This window comes from Balaenoptera acutorostrata, chromosome 17, assembly GCF_949987535.1.
Source record: "Balaenoptera acutorostrata chromosome 17, mBalAcu1.1, whole genome shotgun sequence".
In the NCBI taxonomy this organism is placed as follows: domain Eukaryota; kingdom Metazoa; phylum Chordata; class Mammalia; order Artiodactyla; family Balaenopteridae; genus Balaenoptera; species Balaenoptera acutorostrata.
Window position 1 is genome coordinate 19,742,363 of NC_080080.1, and position 17,220 is coordinate 19,759,582.

The window sequence follows — 17,220 nt, forward strand, 5'->3', positions numbered from 1 at the left end:
TCGATCAAAGTCCTAGCTTTGCCGTAAATTACCTTGCTGATGGCGCCAAGTCCCTTCACTTCGCTGCACCTCAGTTTCCTCGTTTCTAAAAGGAAGGGATTGAACTTGATGTTCTCTCTGAGTTTTCTTCCAGCTCTGAAATGGTAATGATCCCAAACTTGCCAAATGAGAATGGGAAGATTCTTCTGGCCTACGATTTCATGGAAAAGAAAACGGAAGCAGGCCCAGGTGCAGGGCAGAAGAAAGCCAGCAGACCCTGGGCCATAGAGTGAATGAAGCAAAGAGAATGCCCGGGGGAGCAAGGTCAACTGTGGGACAGGACATGTCTCTGCAAGCTGAGGAGCGCCCTCCAGTCTCTGCTGAGTACTCTGGGGGTGAGTGCACTGGAGCAGCGGTGATAGTTGCCATAGAAAGGGATAAATAGACTGTTGTTTGGTGCAATAACTCGGTTTCCGCCAGAAAGTTTCACACTCCGAATAAATATTATATATGGCTCCCATCAGCAGTTCCTAATCCGGAAAGGAAAAAAATGTATATTTTTGGAGGTGTTTTAATAAAGTGCTATGATTCTAGATGTTCACAATTTCTCATATAAAATCCTTGAAGTCATATGTGTTTTGGAATCCAATTTTTTTTAAAAAAAAAACAAATACAGAACATGTACCATATATTACCAAAAGAAGGATATAGTGTAGCACTCTGTAATCATCTGTATCAATATTTCTGCAGTAAAACACATCAATGTTCACATTGAGAGATAAATAAAGACTAAAAATAGTCTCTTAATAGATCAGGTCAGATTTTTGTAAAAAGAAACAAAACATGTTTTCAGAATTTTTTGGATTTTGGAGTTATGGCTAACTATGGACCTATAAGTACTGGAGTTGATTGAGATCATTTTGGAAAAGATAAAGAAAAGAGATGGAATCTGGAGTATTAGTGAGTAAATTGAATTGGTTTCCCTTATTAAAATCAAGGGACATAGAATTTACATCCTTGTCTTTTTCATCTGTGCCTAGTCTCTCGTAGGTGTTCAGTAGCTCTTTGTGAAATGAATACTTTCCATTCACTGGCTGTGTTCTTACCATTACCTCAACTTCTCCACTGAATGGACCACATCAGGTTCATGCCCTTACGGCATTTGACAAGCTGATCACTTTTCCTGGCTCTATCTTTCGCTGACTTGTGTCAAGCCACACTGTATCTAAATCTCTGGTTCATCCTCCTTGATTTCTTTCTTGGGCTATTTTTCTTCCACCCACCCTTACGTACTGGTGTTTCTCTTTCTTTTTCTTCTGTGCATTTCTCAACGGTAAGCTAATAGATCACCTACCCAAGGCATCGCCCACAGCTTGGATGCTCCCATCTCCAAAGCTGTGTCTCTAGTTCCTGTGGTTCTTCTGAGATCAGAACCAGTAGTCGAGAAGGCATTTCCAAATTCAAATGTGTGGATGCGTTTCAGCAGGATCCTTGCCTCCCCTTATCCTCCATGCACGCAACTTGCTTTAGTGGAAGGTACCACCATCCATTCAGGTACTCGAGACAGAATCCTGAGAGCTATTAAGTTATCAAGTGTACCTAGTTCATATCTTCCCTATACATTTGTTTTTCTCCGTCATTTACTCTGCCACTGTCTTAATTCTGAATTTCATCGTCTCTTGCCTAGATGACTCAGGGGTCTCTTAACTCACTTCCCTGTTTCCAGTTACCACTTCCATCAGTATCAGAGAAATCCTTCTCAAGCAAAAATCTGATCAAGCCACAACTCTTGTTTCAAATCATGTGGCTTTCCTCGCCCTCAAGATCAAGCCCAAACTTCTTTATATGGAAAATACTCCAAATGAACTAGCCTTTAATATCTAGACTCACTTCTGTTTCCTACATTTTCCCCCAATCCTAGGAACTGTTTATTGTTCTTCCAACATGCTCAAGCCATCTTGCCTTGTTCCTTTGTCCACGATATCCTCACTTTCTAAGTCGCTCATCCCCTCAAATGCCTGATTAACTTACATTTGTGATTCAGACTCAGTTCAGACAGCTGCTCCTCCAGGAAGCTGTTCTGATCATGCCCAGCTGGGATCAGGGTCCTCTTCTGCACACCTATAGCGTTCTGTTTATGACCTTATTACAACATATTTTATAATGTCTATAGTTTTTCATGGGATTGTTAGCTTTTTGTGAGCAGAGGCTAAGAAGTTCATATCCTATTACATAGAAAATTGCCTGACCCGTAATATCCCTCAATAAATTTTTGTTGAATGAAGGAATGAATGAACACACATACACACACATATATACACACACACACTCACACCCCACATATTAAGGCTCCTATAAGGTATTCAATATGTTCTTTTACTTTCCTAAAATGTAAAATATTGGCCTATTAAATCTAGGAAATGGTTTTTTGATTTTTTATGACTCAGATGACTAGTATATCGTTCAGGGTAGGTGGGGTTATTCTGCAGTAAAAAGCAATCTGGAATCTTTGAGGCCACCTGGGCCTTAAGCAGCACAAGCCCACCATGTGCCCAAATCATGAAACATCTGGAGTATGGGAGGACCAGCAGAATTTTAGATATGAAGACATTTAGTTTGTTTTTCCACACTTAGAACTTCAGATTTATGAGTAAAAGCACACAGTTTAATATCACATGTTGATTTTAAAAAAAAGCAACTTCTAGATCAATATAAGTTTATTTTATTCAACTTCTTCTACATCAGCATCAGAAGCCCTGATTCTCTCAGCTTTCACATCATTTTGTTTTGTTTTGTTTTTGTATTTTAATTTTTATTTTATGTTGGAGTAGAGTTGATTAACAATGTTGTGTTAGTTTTGGGTGTACAGCAAAGTGATTCGGTTATACATATACATATATCTCTTCTTTTTCAAATTCTTTTCCCATTTAGGTTATTACAGAATATTGAGCAGAGTTCCCTGTACTATACAGTAGGTCCCTGTTGGTTATCTATTTTATATATAGCAGTGTGTACATGTTGATCCCAGACTCCCAATCTATCCCTTCCGGGACCACCACATACCCCATCATCTGAATCCTTCCTTCCTTCCTCTCCCTGCTCCTATCACCCTAACCATCACCTCTGTGTGTCTGGATTACAGCACTAGCTTGCTGGCTATCCCGTGTCTCCTCCTTCAATCCGTCTCTACACATTACAGCTAGAATAATCCCGTTAAAACGCTCTTTTGCATGTCAGTGTTTCTCCAGAGTTTACAGAATAAAATATTAAAGCTTAGTATCCAAGACCTGTTATCATTTGTCCCTGACCTCAACTGTGACCTCATTTTCTCATTATCTCCCTGTGAAAGCCTTTGGCTCATGCCAAGGGGTCCTCCTTGAGTCTTCTGTGTCTTATCTGTCCTGGCTTAATAATGATAGTCCTTCTCTCTTAAGGTTGTCATTAAGATTGAATGAAACAATATATGAAAAGCCCCTAGCACACTGCCCTGACATATGGTTGGGCTCTTGATGTTATTGTGGCACATGGTTAAAAATACCTATGACACCTTTATGACACTCTCATTAGCAATCTCTTTTTAATTATCAGTGCCTGTGTAGTGTGCCAGTGGCATCCCTCACTCATTAGGATACCCTGAGCATAAAGAACATTGTAACAAACACACACGTGCCCATCAATCATATGGAAAAACTAAATAGTTCTAACTTAGTTCTTTGCGGTAATAATTCGAGTTCTCATCTTTCAAATGATGGCATGCAGATATAGTCCTCAGTCCTGTGGAGCTTCGCTGTGACTGCCAACAGTTAAACAGCCACTCAAAGTTACTATTATTTTGAAGATCAAAGAATTTGCCGTTTTTAGGTACCAGGGATGGAGTGTTATAAATCCACTATGGTGTGTAGTATTTTTTTTTAATAGAAGTATAGTTGATTTACAATGTTTCAGGTATACAGAAAAGTGATTCAGTTATACATACATATATGTATATATATATACACATATATATTCTTTTTTAGATTCTTATCCATTATAGGTTATTACAAGATATTGAACATAGTTCCCTGTGCTATACAGTAGGACCTTGTTGTTTATCTATTTTATATATAGGGTATTTATCTGTTAATACAAAACTCCTAATTTATCCCTACCTCCCTTCCCACTTTGGTAACCATAAGTTTGTTTTCTATGTCTGTAGGTCTATTTCTGTTTTGTAAATTAGTTCATTTGTATCATTTTATTAGACTCCACATATAAGTGATATCATATGATATTTGTCTTTGTCTGACTTACTTCACTTAGTATGATCACCTCTAGGTCCACCCATGTTGCTGCAAATAGCATTATTTCATTCTTTTTTATGGCTGAGTAATATTCCATTGTATATGTTTATATATATATATATATATATATATATATACACACACACACACCCATATATGTGTGTGTGTGTATATATATATATATGTATATATATAAAACCACATATTATTTTTTTTTTGGTGGATGACTAACATTTATTTCATACCTGCAGCTGCACATTTTAAAAAATTTTTATTGGAGTATAGTTGATTTACAATGTTATGTTAGTTTCAGGTGTAGAGCAAAGTGAATCAGTTATACATATACATATATCCACTCTTTTTTAGATTCTTTTCCTATATAGACCATTACAGAGTGTTGAGTAGAGTTCCCCATGGTATACAGTAGGTCCTTATTAGTTACCTATTTTATATATAGTAGTATGTATATGTCAATCCCAATCTCCCAATTTATCCCCCCCTTACCCCCTGGTAACCATAAGTTTGTTTTCTACATCTGTAACTCTATTTCTTTTTGTAGATAAGTTCATTTGTACCCTTTTTTTAGATTCCACATATAAGCGATATCATAATTATTATTTTTTTGCCTCTCGGCATGCAGATCTTAGTTTCCTGACCAGGGGTCAAACCCATGCTCCCTGTAGTGGAAGCTCGGAGTCTTAACCACTGGACCGCCAGGGAAGTTATACCACATCTTCTTTATCCATTCATCTGTCGATGCACATTTAGGTTGCTTCCATGTCTTGGCTATTGTAAATATTGCTGCTGTGAACATGTATCTTTGCAAGTTAGAGTTTTCGTCTTTTCCAGGTATATGCCCAGGAATGGGATTGCTGGATATGCTGTGTAGTATTAAGGTGATCAAGGATGTCACACTGGTGCACTTGCTGAGAACAGGGGTGGGACGCTTGTTGATTGTTTATAAATGTACCTTTACTTAAATTGCCTGAAATCAGGGTATAAAAACAATGCTGTACTGAAGCAAGACTACTGGACTAGGAATCTGAAAATCTGTCTTCTGAGACCTATTTAGAGCTAATGGTGTGATCCCTTAGCATCCGTTTATTTCTTGGTAGAATGTGAATAATACCTGTCTTCTTAGAAGACTATTATAAATAAATTACACTTGTGAAAATGTCCTGTTTAAATTGATAGTTTTATTTCTGTCTGCAATTTGCACATATAAAATATAGTGTAATATGCAAAGCATGTTAGAAAGATTTTCTTTATATTTGTGGTATTTGCTGAAAACATTGTTTCTTCAAGACCAAATTAGGTTCCTTTCTAAGATGTAAGTAACCATTACACTCAGAGTCAACTGCAAGTAAGTACGGAGAAGGTTTTTCATTATTATTTCTTGTTGCTTTTGCTGTTGGTATTCCTAAAGGGAAAGAAGGCATACGGAAGAAAGGGATTTTATAGAGAAGAGGTCATTTGAGAAATATGACTATTTTGGGGTGCATGAAAACAAATTTGAATTTTTCTCCTTTATATTGAAAACTGACTTGTTTGATAAAAGCCAGATTTATTTGGGCTAATGTCTGTGTTACTAGAACAATGCAAAGGCTGCACTACCCCTTGGAGGGACGTCGCAGGTCTTTACCCGGCTAGTTTGGTCGAATAACAGTGGCAAAAACAGCAGCAGGAGCTCCTGCTTCAATTCTTACTGCTCAATAAAATCAGAGCACTGCTCATCTTCCAGACTGCAGAGAAAACTGACCCAGAAATTACGAGACTGGCCCCAATCTCACGACTGAGCCAAAATATGCAACAAGTTCTACCTGGCTCCCAGCTCTGTGCTCCTTCCATGGCATCACCCAGCCAAGCTGGTTGTGAAAATAACTGTGACTTCAGTCAAGAGGGCAAAGACAAAAGTAGAAGGTTACGACAAGATGCAGCACTTTTTCTTTTTACTTTGCTTATTACATAGCATGCGTGCTGGCCTTAAATGTGTGTTATTAATAATTCAATCACCGCTAAGGCTGTAAGTGAAGGCTGACAGAGCAGTGCCCATCCTCGGTAGAAGGAATGACCAAGATTTGCAAACGGGGAGCCCAAATCGTATTTTTCGATATGTTCCCAAATCGTATTTTGATTAACCGCGAAAAATATTGAAAGGTGTTGAAAAAGATGATTTGTAATTGTAATATAGTGAGTGTCTCAAGGACATGAAAGGCACTGATGTTTTTAGTGTCTCCCCTCACACTCCTACCCCCACCCAGTGGAAACAGGCATTATGATGACATTTATTGCTATCTATGTTTTTAATGATTAAGTTTTGGCTTAATGACTCAAAAGGAGCCATAACTCTCAGCCCTTACTTAGAACAGCATGTTACCTATGGCCTGAAACTGTGGGTTTACACGTTACCTTGAGGCAAGGGACTCAAGAGTGTGTCATATTAAAATGGAAAATCTTTCTGAAGTTTCCCACCCTTGAGCAGCTGCCTATCGTCTCTAAAATGTACTCGGACTGCCCTCTCCTGGTTGGATGGGAGAACAGCGAGAAGAAAAGTGATGAACATTGGTTTCAGCCTTGAATGCTCTTTGATTAATCTGAATTTAATAGAAATGGAAACTACCAAGTGGTCAAGAGAGAAAAACAATGGGACAGAAAAAGAATTCTCACTTGTCACTTTGCAGTGTAAATATAAACCCAGACTCAACAAATTGCATGAAAAAGCATCCCAGTGTTGGACTGAAGTCTTGCTTTAGGGTCATTGGATCAGTAAGGTTGTCCCACAGCTATCGACTGTGAGTGACCAGAGCTCATCTGAGTTCTGAGTAGATTTGTCTCAGGTCCCCTAAACTGTAGGACAGGACGCAATGGAGCTTCAGGACACCAATGTTGCATTTGTTTTCATTCATTTGTTCACTTCATAGCCTAGTGCCCTTTGTTGAACCCTGATGGCAGATGAAAAGATTGGTATCGGGCTGGAGTGCAAAAACAGAGGTAGCTGAAGATCCATGGAAGATGTTCTGTGTTTCACTGTAAAATGCTCTAGCATTTCTCCAGTGTTTATCTACCAAATTCATGGCCATGATAAAATCTAAAAAGTATAAATTTACTCAACTCATTGCATTAGGTTCAGAATTGTAAACTGTCTTAGGTACCAGTACTTCCTGGCTTCTTGGACCATGTCGCTTGGGTTGGAAGTGTGGCTGTGCTCCTAACTGCATGCCTTTACACAAGTCCCCAAATTTCAGCGACCTCAGTATCCACATCTGGAAAATGGTGATCATAAGGGTATGTCTTGGGTTATTTGGAGGGTTAAGTATGATACATCCAATATTCTTGGATCAGTGACTAGCACATAGTAAATGTTCAATAAATGTTAGCTGCTAATATTATTCTACAGTCAAAAGAGAGGGAACTTCTGTTAAAAGCTTCATTCACAGAGGAGCCATAAAATCATTCCCTGACATTAACGTGTCTAATACTCAGAGAGCAAAAAAAAGAAAAATGCACATTCAAATTGGTACCGCCACTATGAAGAACAGTATGGAGGTTCCTTAAAAAACTAAAAATAGAGCTACCATATGACCCTGTAATCCCACTCCTGGGCATATATCTGGAGAAAAACATGGTCCAAAAGGATACATGCACCCCAGTGTTCATTGCAGCACTGTTTACAATAGCCAAGACATGGAAACAATCTAAATGTTCATCAACAGAGGAATGGATAAAGAAGATGTGGTGTATATATATATATATATATATATATATATATATATATATATATATAATGGAATATTACTCAGCCATTAAAAAGAATGAAATAATGCCATTTGCAACAACATGGATGGACCTAGAGATTGTCATACTGAGTGAAGTAAGTCAGACAAAGAGAAATATTGTATGATATCCCTTATATGCAGAATCTAAAAAAGAAATGATACAAATGAACTTATTGACAAAACAGAAACAGACTCACAGACTTAGAGAACGAACTTATGGTTACCAGAGGGGAAGGAAGGGGGGAAGGGATAGTTAGGGAGTTAGGGATCGACATGTACACACTGCTATATTTAAAATGGATAACCAACAAGGACCTACTGTAGAGCACAGGGAACTCTGTTCAATGTTATGTGGCAGGCTGGATGGGAGGGAAGTTTGGGGGAGAATGGTTATATGTATATGTATGGCTGAGTCCCTTTGCTGTACACCTGAACCTATCACAATATTGTTCATTGGCCATACGCCAATATAAAATAAAACGTTAAAAAAGAAAAATGGCCAGGCAACGCTAAGTACCCCTCAAGGGCTTCACTTATACACATGGACAGGAAGGTGGCCCCATGTGTGCTTGCCTTTTGTCTTAGCATCATTCCAATAGTTTAAACTAAAGAAGATTTGGCACGTGACTATATCACATATCAGGTGTGCACCTTTGCTCTAGAACCTGTTAGCAAAAATTGAAAAGGGAGAGGGATTTCTGGCCATTCTTCATTTCAGAAACGAAAAAAGGATAGCTGTGCGCTAGGTGAGGTTGCCATGTTAGAATACCAGGACACCGCACAGCTGGCAGCCAATCAGGGGATTAGGAGAGTGAGTTAGTAGAAAGAGAAAGGAAGGTGGACTTCAAAAATAGGACTTGCTATCTCTGATTTCCAGAGGATGCACTGCTGTATGTTTCCGAAATGAAGCACTAAAATTCTCAGACTAACGTGGTACAGCCAAGACTTTTGGACAAACTCTTCCAGGGCAACCGGGAAAATTTCAACACTCGCTTGGGGCAGAAAAAAGTTCTATGTGTGAAGAAAGAGAGTTTTATGACAAGTTAGCTGGGCAGGTGCAATTTGGTTTAGAGTGGGCTTAAGCCTCTGGGGGCAAAGCCCGAACTCCTTAGCACGACACGGCAGGACCTTCATAATGGGAGCCGGCTAACAGCTCCAGCATCATCCCTGCATCCGTCACTATCTCACATTCCAAGCTGCCTCCACACCGAACCACTTTGCTTCCTGAACACAGCATCTCTTTTTCTGTTGGACCTCTACACAAGTGAGTCTGATACCGAGCAGGACCCTGTGGGGCTCCAGGGCACAAAAGCCTTTCTCCATCCCCCATTTCTTGATTACAGGAAATAGGCTTCATTCAGCCTCCATGACCTTCCATGAGTTCCAAGGGCAGGTTCAAACAGACACTAACTAGGGAAGGGAGAAGACGCAGAGAAAAGGGGAGGAACAGTCAAAAGAAACAATAGTGCAGCCTTGGGTCAGGGTCCTGCTTCCCCCTCAAGGGATACACATAGCGATACCTTTGAGCTGTTTTGCAGGTACTGAAACCCCACCAGGAGGGAGAAGTTAAAGGTATGGTGCTCACCAGCATGTAGACCCCAGACCTGGTGGAACCAGAAGGTTGATGGTGCTGACTCCCACTTACCTCACCATCAACCGATCAGAAGACTGTCCACGAGCTGATCACACCCTCTTTGAACCCTTACTGTAAAACTCCTCACTACGCCCTCCAGGTTGGGACACAGTTTTTGAGGGCATTAGCCCGCTGTGGCCCCCTTTGCCTGGCAAAGCAATTAAAGCTCTTCTTTTCTACTTCACCCAAAACTCTGTCTCCAAGATTTAATTCGGTGTCAGGGTACAGAAGCCAGATTTGGCTTCAGGTCCTTCTGCCTGGAATGCCCTTCTCCTTATTGTCTTGTTACTTTCTCGACTAACTCTTAATTCATTCTTCAGATCCCTTGTATATCACTTCCAGCAAGAAGCATTCTAACACCTCTCCCCTTCACAACCAGGTTAGTTAGCCTTCTCTCGTGCTCCCATAGCATCCTGTGCTTATCTCTAAAATTAGCTTTTTCTATCTTTATTGCACATTTATTTATAGACTCCCCCTCCTTATGGACAGTTGCTGGGTCTTATTCATCATCATAGTTTCATCTCTTGTACAATGCCTGTCCTAAAATAGGTTCTCCATGTATATCTTGAATGGTTAAAAAGACTCTCTTACTTTCCTTAGGAATAATCCAGAATTTCTACTTGACAGGTTCACTTGGTGGTTGATTTTACCTTAGTGGTGAGGTCACCCTTTGGGGATTGCTTAAGGAAATGTCAACACTTTAAAAGCCCTGAAGTCAACAACTGCTCTAGAATCCTTCTTCTCTTTTATTTTTAAGAATCTCCACCAATGTACAATTTATCATTATTTGTATACAACAGCTGCCCTGAAGCAAGCTGACATTTTAGCTTCAAATACAACCAGTGATATACTAAAGCATGTTATACTCTGAAAATACTTGTTCCAACTAATGATAGCTGCATGCAGAGCTATCTGCAAAATATGAGGGGCTTTGATTCATTTGCTCGGTGGTACTTGAAACGTCTTAGGGGGCTTCACATTCACTGTCCTATTAAGACTCTCACAATAGTCCTTTACAGGCAGGGATTGTATTTTCCAATCTTATAGCGGAGGAAATTATGATTGCTTTATAGTTTTCCCAGGCTTATTCAGTAAACGAGTGGGTGCCAGAGTTGACAACACTTACCATTTCTTACTTGGATCTTGCATCTGAACTCCAGACGTGTATATCCAACCACTTCTCAACAATGGATGCCTAAGGAATCTCAAACTTAAAAACAAACTTGACATGTCTGTATGGGTTAAATTGTGTCCCTCCCCCTGAAAAAAATTATGCTGAAGTTCTAACCTCCAGCATACCTGTGAATGTGACCTTATTTGGAAACAGAGTCTTTGCAGATGCAATCAAGTGAAGCTAGGTCATTAAAGTGGGTCCTAATCCAATGTGACTGTGTCTTTTTTTTTTTTAACATCTTTATTTGAGTATAATTGCTTTACAATGTTGTGTTAGTTTCTGCTGTATAACAAACTGAATCAGCTATGCGTATACATATATCCCCATATCCCCTCCCTCTTGCGTCTCCCTCCCACCCTCCCTATCCCACCCCTCTAGGTGGTCACAAAGCACCGAGCTGATCTCCCTGTGCTATGTGGCTGCTTCCCACTAGCTATCTATTTTACATCTGGTAGTGTATATATGTGACTGTGTCTTTTTAAGAAGAAGAGACAAACATACAGAGAGAGTGCCTTGAGATGACAGAGGCAGAGATCGGAGTGATGCAATTGCAAGCCAAGGAACCTCAAGATTGCCAGTCACCACCAGAAGCTAGGAAGAGGCAAGAAAGAACTCTGTCAGAGTCTGAGAGAGGGCAGGGTGCTGCCAACACCTTGATTTCAAGCTTCTAGGCTCCAGAATGTGAGTGAATACATTTCTGCTGTTTTAAGCCACCACTCTGCAGTACTGATACAGCAGCCTTAGAAAACTAACACAGTGGCCCAAACCTAACATTTCATTCTCTTCCAAACCACTGCTCCCATAGTCTCTTGTAAAGCAGAAGATGGCCACTTCATCCTTGATCTCAGTTTTGTTTCCTCTCTTGCTCACACTCCAAACCCAATCCATCAACACACTCTGCTGCCTTTACCTTCACAGCGTGCCTGGAGTCCAACCACTTATCACCACCTCCACTGCTGCCACTCTGGTCTGATCATCAGCACCTCTCTCACCTGGTTTATTGCAATAGTCCCTTAACGAGTGTCCCTGCTTCCACCCTTGTTCCTATACAGCCCGTTCTCAGCCCAGCAGCCAGCGTGATCCTGTTAAAACTTAAGTCAGATCATGCCACCCTTCTGCTCATGACCCATCAATGGCTTCGCAACCAACACAGAAAAAGGTAGAGTCTTTCCTTGGAATACAAGACCCTATATAAGCTGCATCCGCCAGCACTGCTTCCTGCCTCATCTCACCCCACTCCTCCTGTTCACTTCTTTCTGGACCCACTACCCTCCTTGCTGAGTCTGGATCACACCAGACATGCTCTGAACTCAGTCCTTTGGAGGGATTGTTCAAATCTCTAAGGGCTTTTCCCTTAGACACCTGCTTGTATCCCTCCCCTAGCTTCAGGATTCTGCTCATTGCCTCTAAGCTAGGCTTTCCCTACCCAACTTACTTAAAATGATAACTCTGCTTCCTCTGACCCTCTTATACTCTTTACCTAGTTTTGTTTATCTCTGTAGCACTCATGAATATCTTAACATTTCATATATGTGCTTTGCATTTGTTTATTGTCTCTCTCCTCACATTAAAATGTGCTGTATAAAAAAAAATTAAATTAAATTAAAAAAATTTTTAAAAAGAAAATAAATAAAATGTAAACCCTATGAGGACAGTGACATTGCTTTCTTCCCTGTCTCTGTAGCATCTAGAACCATAGGTGACATGTAAAGGAATGCAATACATATGTGTTGAATAAGTGGATGAATGAATAGTCTCTTAAATCAGTCTGCTACTTTTTCCACTGACACAAATGACAAAAAAGAAATCCAGTGTCAATGACATAAATGACCAAACTAGGTTAGCTTTTAAAAAGCTAGTGAATGCATTCAATATAATAACAATTTATTTGCATTCCCCTGAATGAACCACCGTAAAATATTTAGACAATCTAAATACCCTTGTCAGACTTACCTGAAATAACCAATAGATTCAAAAGTGGAAGAGGAGAAAGAAAAGAGAGAAGAAAGAGGCAGGAGGAGACCTTTTATAATTTATCAAGATGAGAGTTCTCACTATCAAAACAAAATGAACAAATACCATAAGTAGATGTAAAAGTGAATGGTTTCAGGTGACATAGAATTGTCTGAAGGAGACTGACGCTAATTTGGGGAAGCCCTTACATCTTTCCTCAACTTTGTTTTAGCAAGTCATCTGGATTTCTTTTCTGTTTGGAAACCAAATCTACTCAAATCTCTGGACTAAAAACATGTTATGGTTAGTTATTGGAATCTTAGCAAATTTAGCAATGATACCCTAGAGTGAAATAGTGTTTTGGATTAGTAGCAAGCACAATTATACATTTATATTCAATTCTGTAAGAATAGTCAGTGGTGCTGATAAAATAAAAATCACAAATATCTTATTGGGTAAATATAATCTCCCTAACATAGGAGAATGTCCCAATGGAGAGGAATACTCTGGGCGATATGATAATTCAGGCCTTTGAAAACACAGAAGAAATAACACATGGAATGAAACAATGGGAGAAAAACGCAGCTAAAAGCACACACTCAAGATCTGACAGGTTTACTGAACTTCAAAGGAGGCTCCACTAGGGCAAATCTGTAACACTGAGGTCAGCATCCTGGTGAGGAAAGCCTGGGACACTGCAACATGGGATGCGGATGTTTGAACAGATACTGTCAAAGACTGTGGCCCTCTGGAATTCCCTGAAATACTTGGAGCTGCAGAGGTGGCTCATCCCTCCGTATTTAGAGTTAGTACTTTCCCCTGCAGAGACCTCTGGCCGAGGACATGTCCCCACCTTTCTCCTGGACATCTCCCTCAGGGTAGCCCAGCTGAATTCATGTCGGGTCTGATAAAGAATAAAGAGATTATACCCCAAAGCAGTTGCAAAAATTAACTAGCACGTGTTAGCAGGAGCCAGGGGAGTACCAATGGCATTGGATTTGAAGGATGCTTGATCGAGAAAAGAAGAACATAAGACTGGATAAGAAAGAATCCCTTAACCCCAGGGGATGGTGCAGACCCCTCAGGGATGAGGATTTGGGTTCCAATACTGGAGAGATGACCAAGACCTGGAGAGGAAGGTGATAGCTGCTGGGGGAATTCAAGGTGGATAATCACAGAGAGATTACGAGCATCGGTTATGGTCCCAAGACCACCTGCAGTGCTGGGGTTAGTAGTTTGTCTGACTTCCTTGTTCTAATTCTTCCCTTAGGACAAGAGGCCCACAGGAACCCTGGAGAAGTGGCTCCTGTGACATGCATGGAGAAGTGGATTTATTTGGCACAAGGAGTGGAAAGTGGCAGTCACCAAGGGTGCTGTTCAGAATTCCAACAAAGAGCCAACCACAAGGAGTGCAGGTATCTGACAGCCTCCAGTTGCAGGTGCCTTCAATCTTCCTTTAGCTTTTAAGCCAGTGAGCTGAGGTCCTACTCCTTCTGGGCAATGCACAGCCAATGCCTGGAGTAGGTACAAGGGCTCATCTCTTCTAGCTCGTGTGGCATTCCTCTATGCGTAACCTTGGCGCTGGAGCTCCGTGGTGCGTTTGGTTGAGACTTTCTCAGAGCTGGAACCCAGTCTGGAACTCTTCCTGCCTACTATCACTTCCTTTTCCCTTTCCTCTTTATCTTTCATAGGCATTACTTCCAACAACTTGCTTGTAGTTTTGACTCTCTCTTGGGTTCTTCTTCCCAAAGGACCTACTGCCACAGGTCTGTAAATATGCTCCCCATTGATCGATGAGGATATAGGCTTAGGATAAATGGGCTCACCTCAAACCATACAGCTCTTAATGGAATATATCTTCCTATTTGAATGTTTATTTAGTTTCATGCTGAATAATATCCATGAAACTATGCCTTTGACATGCCAATTATACTCTCCTAATCAACACTGACAGCGTGACTGTAAAAAAAACTGTCTGCGGCAACTCATACTCATCTAGCATTGGGAGAGAACGTAGCATAGCCATGTGCTGAGAACTTATTGGTCCCATATAAGTTTATTTGGCCAAGAGTTAATTTTTGAGATTTAGACAACTTTTCCACTCCAAAGAAATGGAGTAGCTATCATCTCACCAGGAAACCAAAGCAAAGGTATTGAGAAAAGTCAATGCCTATGGCTGCCAGACCCTAAAACAGACACCTTCTCTCTCTTATCTAAATAAGTGTCTAAATAAGACATTTATTTAACACGTCTGTCCAACTAGGAAAGGAGATAAATCCACTTTCCTGACCTCCAAATCAATGATCCATTTCTGTGGCCTCTTAAATGAGCATCTGCACCTTAAGAAATATTGAAGATAACATCTTACACAGAATGATGAAAGAAAATATTTTAACTATGTCTTATGATTTAAACTTAAAATGCTTTACTAATATTTAATATAGGTTAACACTAGTTCATACATTTCATACACATAAATAGGGTATTAAGTTCAAAAATTGAGACAACTGTTAAAATAAATTGCCTAAAAGTAACAAATCTTTATTCAACCACTGTTAAATATTTTATATGCTTATGTATATAAATAAATGAATTTACTCACACTTCAAAAAATTTCCACACAGAAGTTTTAATGTATTCAGCAAGATGGCATAGTTAACGATCAATAACATGCATAATTTCATGAAAAAGCAATGTGGCCCAGTATACTGATGCATCAGAATGTCATTGCTTCAGCTAAACTGTACATTGACTCAGGACATCAGGGCTATTTAGAATGGCACATTAAACTATATACAGGGAATTCAACAATAGCCCTCATCTAGAATATCTCTCATACATACATATCCAAGGATAAAGCTTGGGGTTGGGAGACATGAAAAATCAAAATGCCACATTATATAGATACCTCCACCTCTTGTTAGGTTTACAACAGTAACTCATAATTTCTGGCCAAAACTACTAGCCATAGCCCTCCACTCCCATCATAATTATAGAAAAATGACAGTCTTTGACAATTAGTTCTTAGTTCTCATGATGCTTTCAGGATTATCTAAGTCAGTTGAGTGCACAGTGACATCTTTGAAAATGTTTGAATAAAGACCTAATGAGTTTACATGGAATGTTTAATTTTTATATGTATTATTTTCTCTGCTACAGAAGACTGATTATATAACATTTTTTGTAATATATTGATACATACATTTAATTAGTAGACAACATGTAAGGTTAAGATTCACTTGAAATAGATTCGGAGCTAGGTGAAAAACACCTAGCCATTTTATACCAGAAATTTTCAAGTGCTGATAAGATCAATTTTTATAGAATATATTGATTGGAACACAAGAGTAAGGTACTGTCATTAATATTCATTCATTCTCTAATTCAATATATAATTACTGAGTACCTGCTATTTGCCATGCTCTATTCTAGGCACTGAGGATAAAGCTGTAAACCAAACAAATAATTCCTTTCTATAAGTCTTACACTCCAGTGGAGAAGAGGATAAACAAAATATATATGTTATATATGCCATATTGAAAATATATGTCATAAGTGCCATGGAGAAAATGCAGAAAATAAGAACAGGGAGTGCTGGTGTGAGGTTCAAGTTTAAACTCAGTTCTCAGGGAGGGCCTCCCTGCAATGGCAACAACTGACTTGAGACCCAAACAGGGTGAGGAAACAAGCCATGAAAGACTCGAGAAAACAGGGCTCTGGAGAGAGGAACTTGTATTGACCTATTGCCCGGGGCACAGCTTAATACACGCTCACTCTAAAAAGCTGAGCTTTCCGAACATTAAAATACACACACACACACACACACACATACACATGCATACACACACACGTATGTTCTAAAGATGATCACCTCTCTCCGAAACCCTGGACCCCTCCCCCATGAATACATTAAGTTGCCACCTAAGACACTGGTTCACTTAGTCACAAACTTGAAACATGATGTTGAGGATAGAACCTTTGTGATTATGACCCAGAATTCCAGATTCTGACATATGCAGAGGTGTAAATTCATACTCTATGTGAAAAGGTCTAATGGTATATCTCAGACTAGAGAACCCTTCTGATGTCAGTTCCAGGGGGTGATCAGAAAGCCAAGCCCATTCAGGAAAGGACTGACCTGATGCAAGGCAATGGAGCAGACTGAAGCCGCATGGTCCATAACCAGAATTAATGGACCAGAGAAATAATTCAGGCAGCTAAGCGCTCTGGAGAACTTTGCAGACCAAAGCGACCTAACTTTTTCCCTATCATGCAGGTTTCGCCTAAGTTCTTACAGCTAAACTCATGAGCCCTTGGTTGTGACAAAAAAGAAGTTCTAAAAGATGACATCTGTCATCAACAGTTTTGTGTATTCAACATTCTTCTAAAAACTTCTTTGGGAGAAAAGGGTCATATTTTTGGATA